General features: G+C 45.2%; 1 pseudogene; it reads right to left on the bottom strand.

Annotated features, from left to right (window-relative positions):
- Positions 1-2735: 2735 nt before the first annotated feature.
- On the bottom strand, positions 2736-7822 carry LOC138839206 (PPP2R1A-PPP2R2A-interacting phosphatase regulator 1-like; annotated as a pseudogene).
- Positions 7823-10451: the final 2629 nt, after the last annotated feature.

Here is a 10451-nt window from a genome sequence, read left to right as displayed (position 1 = left end):
ATTTCCCACTCAGGAGTGAATGAGGTTGCCATGAGCTGAAGGCCAGGCTCAAGGCGTCTACTCTCCTACCCCTGGGGCCAGCCAGGATGGCCCACCACATCTGGCCCCCAAGTTTCATGTTGCAGAGAAAGGATCCTCAAGACATCTTGGGTTTCTGAATCTCCCAGATTCCAGTGCATGTGCTGAGAATCCTCTCTACACACAGCTGGCTGGCTAGGGATGGTGAGGTCACAATCTCTGCTCCCCATGACATCCTCTATTTTATGTCTAGGTGGCAGGACCCCTACCTAGAAGACCACCAAGAATCAGACTCTAAAGCTGTTTCATTTAAATGGGCTGCAGCTTGGGCCTTGTCCTACACTCTGTCACAGCAGAGCCCAGGAGGAGAGCCCCGAGCTAAGAATTTACAGGTCTTATGAAGACACACAACCAGGTGCTTTAGTACCATGTCTTGCTCTGCTCTGAAACAAGCAACAAATGGTGACTGCCTCAAGTACATTAACCCTTCACTCAACTTGGTGGTCACACTAGAGAGAGTCAGAGGAGAATCAACAGCTGCTGCATAAAAGCAATCAAGGCATGATATTCATAGCAGGAGACCATCTGGCTTTGGAATTTTGCTTGTGATACTTTGAATGTCATTGATTGTTGGCTGAAATTGTTCATCTAATTTGACCCATAATCCCAGGTGTTAGTGGAAGTGGAAATTGCCAGCTTCAAGAAAAAAAACCCTGGAAAAGGTGGTATTTTAGTTGTCCCAATCAAACTTAAAGGATTCCAAAGTTAGTGGACCCCATTTCTTCCCAGACAGCCTACATCAGGTTACAGAAACTGGCATTCAGCAAGCCCTAGCTAACTGCCATGGCCTGATACCGAGCAGGCTCCAATAGGGGGAATGCACTTGCCTACCACGGCCCAGCTGGAAAAGGCACAGGCAGGACATAGATTAGAGTCTGCAGGATTCCAGGGAGGACTTCCCACCAGTGCACTCCCCTGGGAGGTAATCCACGCCACCAGTGGGATCCCAGAACTCCCTGCCCAGATGCCCATGGACACCGTCAATGCCCTGGGTAAGATTGCCCTCTCATCGTCGGTAGTGGTGAACCATCTGCAATATCACACCGTTCACCACTTCCTAGACCCTCCTAGCTTCACAGCCCCTGCCCTACTCACCACCCTCCATCTTGTTCCCTAATTACATTTGGCCAACACATTCCCAACTCTTAATTAGCTCCAACTATACAAACGAGAGCAGACTGTCTGGCTGGAAGAGTGTGGCTGTGGTCACACTAGTCTCACAAGCCTTCAGGCTTAAGACAGAAGGTATCAACTTTGGTCTGTGGTTCCCACAGGCCTCCTAGGGGAGACCCACGCAGGCCCAGAAGCTACTGTGGGCTACAGGAAAGGGGGAAGAGAGAGGTGGAAAGGAATATCTACTGAAATCTTCCCCAAAGCAGCCATGAAACAGTGATGGTGAAAACATACTGGTCTCATACTTCGCATTGCTGAAAAAAAGAACAACAAATACACACACACACACACACACACACACACACACACACACACACACACACACACACAAATCCAGAACGGTGACTGTAGACTCATCCATGCAGCACCTGCAATTTGCCAATTGATCACTCACTTGAGCACAGTCAGGCTATCTCTCTTTCTCTCTCTCTCTCTGTCTCTTTCATGCACACACACACACACACACACACACACACACACACACAAATAGACTCACAGTAATGCCCCTCCTGAGTTTGTTGGTTCCTCATCTAGGACAATGTACAAGCTGGACCACGGGAGTTCCCTTGTCAGAACCAGGGGCTCGACCCAAGGAAGCACCACTCTAATAATGCTGAACCACCATGCCTCTCCCTTTCTCCAGGGCCAGACGCTTTCCCTTGGGAATAAACAGCCATGACTCCCCATTCACCAAAACCCTAGGCCAGGGCTCTGGGTGAAGGAGTCCTGAGACAGGTGGCTCTTCAGAGCCTGGACTGAAAACAAGCAGGAGATCATGGTGTACCCAGAGAATTGTCTGACCAGGGGTGTGGGCAGTGTTGGGGAAATGGATGAGGTACTAAAGGCTACATACATGGATGAACTTCCTACTCCAGCCTAGATGCTTCTGGGTGACTTGGTGGATTCTTGGGGAGGATGAGGAAACCAGATGGTCCTGGAGCACCAGCAGATGGTGGCAGAGCTGGGAAATGTGATCACCCTGTGAGTGCTGTTGACAGCTGGAATGGGAAGGACCAGCAGGGTGTACCTGTGTTGTGGGGGCGTGTTCTTCCCAGACATTCACCTTCTATATGAACCCTAGTGCCCTCACCTCCCTAGTGGGCTCTTCTGGGACCCTCCTCAGGGGAAAGTGTGACCGAGCACAAAAGACAAGGGCTCACACAGAATGGGGGGCTATCTTCTTGTTTTTTAAAATCAAGGGATAACATATGTATTTAGACATATTAGCAGCGAAAAATGTATGCTTCAACACACTTATTGGGGAAAAGTCTGAAAACATTACTACACTGAATTCAAGGGTATTTGCAGGAGACCTGACAGAGAAGTTCTCTAGAACATTTCAAGAAATTAAAAAGGGAGGGGAGGGGAAGGGAAAGGGTCAAAAGGGAAATATCCTCAGTTTAATTGACAAAGTGCAGTGCTTGCTCCGACTTAATTTCTGTCTCTCCCCTGCCCCGTCCCCAAAAATTTTCCAGATGAGTACATCACTTAGACGAAAGTTCATCTACTGGAATAAAGGGAGATACCACTTGGGCAGGTGACACAGGAGAGTCGGTGGTAGTGCTGACTTTAGCTGGTGAGTTACAAGAAGATCCCGCACTGCTGCTGTTTCCATCCAGGGTATCCGAAGACACACACACACCAGGATCTGACAGCTGTGCTACGTCAGAAGAAAGCATGTTGGTGATGCCCTGGAAAAATCTCTTTGGCTGATACTCAGTTTCCATTTCACATTTTCTTTTCAATGGTCCAAGAACACTTGGTTGGATACAATTGATGGGACTCTGGTTTCTCCGGGTGGTAAATTGGGTCGTCGGGCTTGGGATGGGGCGTGGAGGCAATCCATTGCTACTCACAAAACTTTGCAAGGATGGTGAAAAGCACTGCTTCCCAGTACCCCGGGTGGGTGACGGTGCTGTTGACACAGGAATAAAACCCATGCGCTTGGGCGAAAGCGGATTTCTCCACGTCGTTGTCACTAAGTCTGAAACTTTCCTCCCAGGAGTGGCTTATCTGCATTGCGGTCTGGACCACGCGATCATGGACCATCTCTTGGTTGATCAGGTCCATGCCCTCCGCCTGTTTGATTGATCTGGTGCAAGCCGCTGCTGTGCATGCAGACGGAGGAGGCCAGGAGCAGCAGGCCATGGCGGCCTGGATATGTGGTGCTGTTCTGCCTGGGGCTAGGAGCCTTGGCCTGGAACACCGGCGAGGTGTCACTGAGGCCGTGGATGAGGGGGTCGCTGTTAGACCTCCAGAGGCCCCCTCTGCCTTGGCCACTGCCACAGCCATCCTCCGCTGGACTACTGCCGGGACCCGGAGGCAGCTCTGGGTCCAACTCCATCTTCACCTGAATCAGGTAGGGGGGCAGGGAAGCGGGGGCGGTCCTCGGTCAGGCCTCGGGGACTCCCATATCCCGCAGTACAGGGAAGCCACAGCCACCACAGCCTTCTGGGGGGCTATCTTCTGCATCCAACACATCCCCACCCCCAGAAAAAAGGAAACATCCCAAGAAGGCAGGTGTGGAGGTGCTGCTCCCTCTGACTAAAGCCACCAGGTTCCCTGTGGCACACCCTCTTCACCCATCCCTGCATCTGCCTTTTTCCTGGGACACTGGCCACTAGGGATGGGGGTGGGATTCCAGGATCAACATCCACTCTCCCACCCCCCACTCCTGGGGGGCATTTGTGGCAGAGTCAGGGCTAGCCTGCCTGGTGCTGGGGAGGCGAGTTTGGGACCCAAGAGGCGAGGCAGGTGTCACGGGTCTGGGTCCGTGGGGGGTGTGGGGTAGGGGGAGGTCGTGAGGTGCAAACCCGCGTGGTTTCCACTGGGGAACAGGTCCGGCTGCAAGGAGGCCAGGGGTGCACCATCGCTGGATGACTCCAAGAGGCACCACGAGTCCAAGGTGGCTGCAACCTGTTTCAAATGAGGTGCCACGGGGAGGGCAGGAGAAGGGGCTGGGGCAGGACCTGGCAGGTGGCAGGGCTGAGCTTGCCCCCTGGTGCAGGGGCCTTGGACTCAGGGCCTACCTGGCCTCTGAGCCTCCCTGAGACTGTGAGAGGGATGTGCCTGCTGTGCGGGCTTTGTGTCCTCTGTGCTCCTGGCCCAGACCTGTGCTCCTACATCAGCGGAGGCCAGTCATGGATGCTGCCACCCCTGGTGCATGTGCCTGCTCTTCTCTGCTCCTTCTCTCTGCCCCCACTTCTCACCCAGGCTGCCCAGCGCCTGCTGCACAAGTATGCCAGCTCCCGTGTGCACCTGTCTGCAGCAACTATGTGCCCCTTCAAACATGCCCTGTCCTCCCCTCAGTCACACTACTTCCCCACCTCGGCCATGCCCCTTCCCCTGGCTTGGTACTGCTCTGACTCTGCCTTAAGGCTACCAGGCCATGGCAGAAGCATCCTCACCTCAGCTCAGGGCTTTCCCCCAACCCAGGCAGCTGTCTGGGGGAATTGAAGATCCCCTCAGCCCAACCACTGGGGGAGACTCTTCTCCATCCACCCCACAAACCAAGCAGGTGCAAGGTAACGCTCCGAGTTTGTGTGTGTGTGTGTGTGTGTGTGTGTGTGTGTGTGTGTGTGTGTGTGTGTGTGTTTGTGTGTGAGTGTGTGTGTGTGTGTGATTGTCCTCTCAAGGACTCAGAACATTGAATCTTTTGGGATGACAGCACACAGCACACTTATAAAAATGGAAAGGCTTGGAAAAAATTATATTAAGTGAAGTAATCCAAGCCCAAAGAAACATGGTTTCTCTTATTTGCAATATCTAGTATATGTATGAGTCAAGCAGAAAAGGTCAGATAATGTGATATTAGGAAAATGAACCCTTAGATATGTATTTAAATGTTTTTTTTCTTTCATGCATTTGTTTCTAACTCATTTATAAGATTATTTCTTTGTTGCTTTATATCTCCCTCCCCCAAAGTATAAACCCTGTTTTCACTATATTTCATGTCGATATAATTTGTGGAGGAGATGGGGAAAAACAAGTCGTTTAAGGATACAGGTGGACCCATTGCAACTATGAGAAGTACAAGTTGTCATGTCCAATAAGAACTTTACAACTTTGGTGCCGGGGTGGGGGATGGGGGGGATTGCATGGTGGAGCGGGGGGGCTAGGAAGGGATGTGAAGGGTAAACAAAGGAGGAGGCTGCAATGCTTGATAAGAAATGTATTCATTATCTTGCCAATGTAATTGTAACCCCTCTGTACAGTATGTTCACAAAAAATAAAAATTAAAATAAAAAAAGCACTAAGAACCCTGTGTAATGGATTCAGCACAATGTGCCTTTTGAAGGACTCAGCACATAGCAACTTTTCGGATCCTCATGGTAATTTAATTACCAATAAGATTAGACATGCCATTTTGACATCACTAAACTTAAATATCATATTATGGCATTATATATCATAGTGACATTAGAGACATATTGTGAATTCCTATTCTGTGATTTCATTCTATTACAAGCTAGCAATATTGGAATATTGGTGGATATCAGAAATCTATTGTGATCTCAAAGCCATTGTGACATGAAAATTCCTTCTTGACATCACAGTGCCATTGTGATACCATTAACCTGTTCTGACATCACAAACCTGTCCTGTCCATTGTGACCTCATCACCAATGTGACATCACAAAGCCAATGTGATATCACATTGTTATTGTGACATTACAATCACCTTGATACCTCCAAAACCCATTATGACATGTTTAGCACCTTTGAATAAACACATGGCCTTTGTGACATCACAGTCCCTTTGTGTATCCATATCCTCATTGTGAAATATCAACTGAGATCAAATACGCCATTGTAATATCATAAAGCATTAACAATATAATCATTGGTGTGACATCACATTGTCATTTTGACAATATCAGGTCATTGTGACATCACAAATCTGTAATGACTCTACATTGTCATTGTGACAACATATATACATTATGAAGGCCTATTATGTGATTTCGTTGTATTTCAAATGTGGGTTCATATCAAACACATTTGAACTTCATAACCATTGTGACATGACAATCCCTTTGTGATATAAGATTGCCATTGTGACATCTAAACAACTGTGACAACTCAAACATGTCCTGTCCTCATAAGTTTTGTGACATGTTGCCACTGTGTTAGGCCCATTGAGAGCTCAATCTATTTTCGATCTCATATTATTTCAGGTATGACATTAAATATTAGAAATATACTGTGATATTATGAATATTGTGACATCACACTGCTAGATGTAATGACCATTGTGTCATATTGTTACATCACAAATCTGTTCTGACTTCATCACATTTGGGCCAACAAATGACTTTGGAATCCTCACAATCCCATTCTAAACTCATATACTCATTATGAGTTAATGACAATTGAGGTCTGGAATGCCATTGTTACATCACCAAACTACTGCGACATCACAAAACTATTTTGAACTCATCACTATTATGGCATCACTAACTAATTGTGATATAACAACACTCTAATGACATTATAATTTGACCTCATATTGCAATTGTCATATTACTGAACCCTCATGCTCTCATGCTATTATGATCTCATCACATCTTAGAAAATTATGGCCTTTGAGACATCGAGCACTTTCCGTGAACTTGTATCATTGTGAACTTGTAGCAATTGAAAATTGAAATAAGATGTGATATTTTAAACTAGTTTTGACATCACTAACCCATTTTTTTTAACACTTTGACAACCAGAACCTGTTAGGTACCCTACTACTTTTGACAAAAAACATGGCCTTTGTTTCATCACAGTTCATTTGTATATGTCATTGTGACTTCATCCTCATATCCTCACTATAAACTAATGGCAATTAAGATCTGACATGCGATTGTGACATCATAAACACTTTGTGACATCATCACCAGTGTGACATAAGACTGTCATTATGACACCATCAGCTCATTGTGACAACACCAAGCTACAGTGACACATAGGATTATGAAATCACATTGCCATTTTGCTGTCATAGACCCATTGTGAATGTATATCTTGTGATTTCATTCTATTTCAAATGTGGCATATCAGTTGATATCAGAAACAAATTGTGACCACATAACCATTGTAAGATAATAAACCCTGTGTGACATCATAACCAGTGTGACATTATATTGTTGTTATGACATCTTTAGCTTATGGTGACATCACAAAATGTTAATGACAGTATAGCATTTGCCATTGTCATTGTGACATCATTGTCACATTACGAATGCCAAATCTGTAATTTCATTGTATTTGAAATGTGACATGTGGGTTGATATCAGAAACTCATGGTGATGTCATAACCATTGTCTCATAAAAGTCCCTTTTTACATCAATTTGGCAATGTGACATCACACTGGCAATGTGATGCTAGTAAGGCATCGTGATATCACAAGGGTCATGAACTCACAATGGATTTCTGGTATCAACCAACATGCCACATTAGAAATAGAATCAAATAACATAATAGGCAAACACAATGTGTCTATGACATCAGAATGACAATGTGATGCTGCAATGCTATGATGTCATTGTAGTTTTACCTGTCAAAATGAGCAAATTGTGTCATAATGGCAACCTGAGGTCACAATTATGATTATGTCAGAAAGGATTTATTATGTTTCAATGGTATATCTGATGTCAGTTTCATTAGTTCCCCATGAGGATATGGATACAAAAAGGTTCTGTGATGTCACAGAGGCCATGTGTGTTTTCAAAGGTGGAAAGAGGTCATTATAAGTTTGGGATGGCCCAATGTGATCCATAATGTCACAATGAAAATGAGATATCCGAGTGGGTTTTTGATGTCACAGTGGTGATGAGGTCAAACCGATTTTGTGATGTCACAGTTTGTAATATCAGAATGATATATCAAATTTCAATGACTCATAATTCAATATGAGGATACAGGTGATGGAAAAAGCTCCATAGTATGAGGTCATACTATATGAAAACCCGATGGGACAGTGATTTCCCAATGACAATGTGATATCTCATCATCATGTTATAAGAATGTTTTGGGAGAGTTCCGGGAAGATGGCGGAGGAGAAGCTGGAATCTGAACAAGCTCTCGCATAGAAAGCAGTTTTAGAGTTCCAGTGAACAGTCCTAAGCCAGAGAATCACACCAAGTGTGTCATCACAGGACAGAGAGTTAGACAAGAGAGGGGAAGCCAAGGAAACGCAGCAGCTGCCGCTCCGGCGGCGGGGCCGCGGCGGAGGCGACCACCGCCGCGGAGACATACCTGAGACACAGAGAGTCGGGGACGAAGGAGACAGACGCAGCGGATGAGCGGATTCTACTCAACACCAACAAGAACCGACAAGGAGCGAACATCTTCATCCTGCTGTTTGCAGACCAGAGACGACCCAGGATCCAAGACTCGGCATGAGTACAAGCCCGACATCCTCACTCCTCAAGGAGCAGAGGAGGGAAGGCCACCCCTCCCCCCCCCAGCACCGGTGATCTCCATCTTGGATACCGACAAAGTTCGGAGGAGCTGCTAGCTCCAGCTCAGGCCTTGGAATAAAACGAGTCATTTAGCAGGTCACAAGAACTTAACGGCGAAGTGACCTGCCAGACTCAGCTCCATCCAGGGAAAAGTCACCCAGCTCAGGCGCCAGCCATCGGAGTGCCTTGCTTCACTGGGTAACCAGAGCCAGAGGCTGCCCCTCCCTCTAGCAGCCTCGACAATCAATTGAAAAACAGAAACCCTGAGAATGGCTCCAGGCTGGGCGCTGTGAGCTTTATCACAAAATAGCCCCAGGGAAAAGCTACTGTTTATTGAAAGGCCTCAACTCTACCCAGAACCTAGCCTCATCACCACATCCCCCTCTTTTGTGACTCTCAAAGCAGACCACCCTCCCAAAAAACTAACCTGGGAGGGGGATCTCAAAATCTTGGGTAAAGCAGAGCATTTTTCTGCCTCTTCCAACCAACCGACTTAAGAAACCAATCAAGCCACAGGACCTCAAGCTGACCAGAGACTCCAACAAGAGACTGGTTGCAGACAAAAGGGAGATACAGGATTCTTCCCACTCCTCCCCCCCCCCCAAAAAAAATCAAAAGACTTTTTTTTCTTTTTTTTTTCTTTTTCTTTTTTTTTCTTTTTTTCTTCTTCTTTTTTCTTTTTTTTGGTTGTTTTTTGTTTTTTGTTACCTTATATATATATATATATATATATATATATATATATATATATAAATTTTTTTCCCTTCTAAAACTTTTATTAATCTTTAATTTTTGCCTCTTCTGAAAAAATAATTGTTTTCCAGTAACCTTTTTTTTTTTCTCATCTTATAATTTTTATTTTAGGAATACGTGAATAAGAGTTTTCCTTTCTTTTCTTGTCTTCTTTCTCTTTTTCTTTCTTTCTTAATTATCTTTTTGTTTTTTATCTAGCTCTACTGAACTTCTGATCTTTTCTTCTCCCGTTCCCATCCTTAAAGCTTTTCACATCTCCTCTATGTCCCTCCCCTTCTCTGAACATATTCACATTCCTCTCTAAATAGACGGTCTTTTAACCTCTATAATAACATTAATTTTTACGTTTCTATTCTTTTTCTGGTCTCTCTTTATTCCCCTTTCCGTCTCTTCTTTTTCTCTCTCTCTCTACTTGCATCCTACCCAACTCATTTCCTGCACTGTGATTAGGACATAGTTAACTCTCCCTGTGCCTCCCCACACCAATCTATTCCTATTTTTTACCCACATCTCTCCCTAATCCTAATAATTTCTGGTTTTCCAAATTCTTTTCTGCGGTTCGAAGTCCTTTAACATATAGTCGTTTGATGTTGAATAGATGTATCTGTTGAACTAGATTGTATCTGTAGACTATTGACTGTACAAATGCAAACTTTGGTTGATGGTTGCCTTAAGATAGTGTTCTAGCACAAAACTGGTGCAATCTTCATCTCAAATGGGCAGAGTAAGCCGGAAAAACACAAGAAAAATGGCAAATTCGGGTATCTCAATTCCCAACCTTGATAATCAGGGATTAGAACAGATAAAGAATAATCCAGAGGAAACTTCCCAAATAGCTCTACAAACACTAATAGCAAACATGATAAATGAGAAGTTTGACAATGTACAAAGGACTCTGTATGAGCGTGATAGGGAGAGAGAGGAGGCATCCCAGAAGTTTATACAGGAATATCATAAGTGTGAGGAAGCTTCTCAAAAACTGATACAGGATTTGC

Source organism: Dipodomys merriami, unplaced genomic scaffold (assembly GCF_024711535.1).
Source record: "Dipodomys merriami isolate MVZ:Mamm:240054 unplaced genomic scaffold, mDipMer1.0.p SCAF_298, whole genome shotgun sequence".
NCBI lineage: Eukaryota > Metazoa > Chordata > Mammalia > Rodentia > Heteromyidae > Dipodomys > Dipodomys merriami.
The sequence above is the reverse complement of the archived record's forward strand: the minus strand, read 5'-3'. Positions and strand labels throughout refer to the sequence as shown.